This window comes from Dipteris shenzhenensis, chromosome 24 (genome assembly GCF_047967505.1).
Source record: "Dipteris shenzhenensis isolate YYH24624 ecotype China chromosome 24, Dip_SZ_1.0, whole genome shotgun sequence".
In the NCBI taxonomy this organism is placed as follows: domain Eukaryota; kingdom Viridiplantae; phylum Streptophyta; class Polypodiopsida; order Gleicheniales; family Dipteridaceae; genus Dipteris; species Dipteris shenzhenensis.
In genome coordinates, this window is record NC_141619.1 from 21,306,128 (window position 1) to 21,309,835 (window position 3,708).

Genomic DNA, 3,708 nt, shown 5'->3' on the forward strand with positions numbered 1-3,708 from the left:
CAAGTTCCATAGGGATGGAATAATACTTCCATAGGGATGGAATAAAACTTTGTACAAAATCAAGGAAGGAGCTACATTTCTATCCACAATCTTGATTGTCAAGTGTGGAAGGAGTCAATCCCTTTGACCGCACACATTTGTTCTACTGTGGGTCCCAACTTTGAATGCTAATGATCAAGATATGGGTATAGAAATTGGGGCACATTTCAAGCATAAAGAAGAAAATTGATTTGGGCAAAAAATTTGCCTCTTTGATCGGAAGGTGGCCATGACATAGGTCTCCTTGTTAAAATGTTTGAAGAGAGTTTGAATTCCAAATTCATGTATGGGTATGCTTAATTAACATATGAGAAAAATTTTAACTTCTAGTCAAGCTTTACAAGTAAAGCATAATAAAAAATATGGCATGGGATGTACTGATGTGCAATATGCATGTATGTGCTTAAGAGTTGAAATAAGAACACTTCAAATGAGTCTATTTTGCACTTAGTACATGTACTAAGTGCCATGTAATAGCTTTAAGACACTTCAAATGAGTCTATTTTGCACTTAGTACATGTACTAAGTGCCATGTAATAGCTTGAAGACATGAAGAAATAGTTGAAATAAGAACACTTCAAACGAGTAGACCTATTTTGCAATAGGAAAAGGAATCGAACTGAGATCGAACTAGTCTACGATCTCCAAATAGGAAACATAGGAGCAAAAATGAAAACAAGCTACAGTGCACCAACAAGGTGCAGCTAGCCGACCTTCCAAGCTGGCCAACTACTATCTCCAAGAATATTAGAGTGCATGGTCAAGAACTTATCTCCCTCATAGATCTTGGAGGTCAAGGGTTCAGAAACTAATCTAGGAGGGTAAGGATCGGAGGAGAAGCAAAGGAGTGGGGAGAAAGAAGGTGTAAGAGCAAAGGCCCTAGGGGAGAGAGATGAGAAGGGGGGTGGAGAGGGGAAAGAGGAGGGGGAAGTAGGAGACAAGAGTAGGGCATGCTATTGGGCATGACAATGCAAAGGAGCATGGACACTTGGAGACAATTGCATAGAACACCAAAGTAGGGCTAAACACAATGCCCCCAAATAGCGTGGCCTTCATGCCATCATGAGATATTTATACAAGTTGGAGATCTTGTCTCTCTGCATGTATGGATTGTAGGACTTTCTCTCTCTATATATGTAGGAATTGCATCTAGAACGTGCATGTGGGATGCACATCTAGAAGTTGCATTTAGAACTTGCATGTAGAAATTGCATATATGATGCGCATGTAGGAATCGCATGTAGGATTCCTAAGAGATATTCCTAAGAGATTATCCTAGGCTCATGTGAGTACAAGTGGAGCTTTGCAACTACTCTACATGCACATTCTATGTTGCTTAAGTCCATGTTGACACAGGCTTAACACATCCCAAACCCATTTTATTACCCATCCTCAATTTATGCAACTATCGTGATCACAGAGTTGGGAAGCCATGTGTGTAACCCAATGGTTGTGGAACTTGTGGCATGCTAGTCAATCATGTTCTAATGCCTTCACAACATACAATTTTTGCTCAGTTTCCAAGAAGCTTCTATCTACCATCTATTCAAAGAGACATATGTGGTGAGCTTAGAAGAAGATTACTCTTTGATCGAGTCTAGTTGTAGTTTAAGCATCCATTGGGATTGAAATTGAGTGTAGGTAGATGGAAATCAATGTGGATCAGAACCTCAAGAATGAATTCCAAGGTTTTGCAAAAGATAGCACTTTGCCATAGGATGCGGTCAATGTTGCCTTGCATGCATGCTTCATGTTGTTGAAGTTCCCAGATCAATGTGCCTTGGATGTTCCATTCCACTCTAGAGTAATGGCTCAATCAGTGGCCAATTAATGGTGCAATCCTTGCCCTAGGTGTGTATGTTGGCATCCCAACAGTGGCGCCATGGTACTGCATAGAACTTGGGATGGGGTTTTGAGGCATGGAGGTGCACAGAGGTATTCATTCAAGAAGGCCTCGTCAAAGACCTTGGGTTGTCTCTAGTCAAGTTTGATGTTGGTGAATGTTGAGTGGGGAGTTGTTCAAGCCCCATCTGCCACCACAAGTCTTCGTATGTGGGAATTTGTTGTAGAAATCCTTGATGGGGTTACCTGGAAGTGGAATTATATTATAGTCATCCCCATATGTGGGAATTTGTTGCAGAATTCCTTGATGGGGTTACTTGGAAGTCGAATTATATCATAATCATCCCCATCATTGTATTTGGTCATGGGAATGCAATCAGGATCATCTAGGTCGTCATATTCAAAATCAAATATTAGGTCGGAGGTGATGGTAATACATGGAGATATTCTGGGGACATGGATGAGCAATATGGAAGGGGGTTATTAATGGGAGGGGTATGAGGGGAGTGGTGGGAGGATAGATCAAATTGATTGATTAAGGTGGTAATCCTTGGTGGTGGGATTAGCAATAGAAGGAAAGAAGCTAGCAGTGAGTTGCTGGTAAGTTTGTGAGTGTCGCGTGAGCTAGAAGTGGTGAGAGGCATGCCACAAACAGGCAGTGAAGGGAGTAGATATTTCACTAGAGCTTGGGAAAGGTTATGAGAGTGGTAGCAACAAGAGGAAGTGAGTTATGAGATTGGCATAGAGAGTGGTGAGATATGGCAAGTTAGAGGTGAGATGGGCCAAGTAATCCCCTGACCCTTTTTTTTCTTGGTGAGATGGGATCATCAGCTACAAGGGTGGGATGGTGGACATTTCATTTCCTATGGATAAGATTGAAGGCTTTTGTAGTAGCGGTAGAAAACCACCAATGACCCTGAGGGGAGGACTACCCATGAGGCATACATATGCAACAAAAGCATCAATCTTGAGTATAGTAAACCCTACATGGATGGACATGCAAAAGATATTTTTTTCATCTTCTATCAAGTCTTGACAAATTTTGTGCAAAGCTTTTGCCCCTATGGAACATTCCCATGTCATTGCTGCGTGTGGAGCTACTTCCATTGGTGGATTAGTGCACGCCCTTTAAGATGACGCTTTGCTTGTAGGGCTCCCACAAGCTCTTTGGTAGTGGGACTTCATTTGAGTGTGTCATCCATTGCCTCATTGTTCTGCTCTAGTAATAATTGGAGTTCTAGATTTTGAGATCGTAACTTTCTAGGAGTGCACCTCATCAAACTTCTCCTTATGGTAGATCGATGTATATGCACCTTTAAGCTTTTTCCTCTGTAAGGTGACATGTCTTGTTAAGGAATGGCTTCATTGGTACTTGACCACATTGCTCCAAGAATTGGGCTTGAGCAATGGTTGCCTTCAAATTGGTGGCAAGTTGTTCTTAGAGTACAAACCATTCACTTGCGAGCTCCTTAATGCGGAAAGTGCATGCCACTAGAGACTATTGCAACTCTACAAGATTTTCTTTGCAATCCTAAAGTCCTTCTTTTTGTACTAGTGTGAGCCTAGCTTGTATAAGTTCCTACCTTTGTTGTTGCTGAGCATGGTTTGAGGTTAAGTGGTCCTTGGATGTTTGTACGATTGTCGTAGCATGAACTACTACTGAAACTATATTTGGCTCTGCTGGAGATTGGAAGTCATGTCAAGCACTACTTTATCCTTAGCTTAGAGAGCTTGGTTTGTTCATACTTCCTCAAGTTTCTTCTTGACTATTTTGGCACGAAGAGCTACAACCTCTGTTTGGATTCCTTGGAATTGGACTTGGATGTT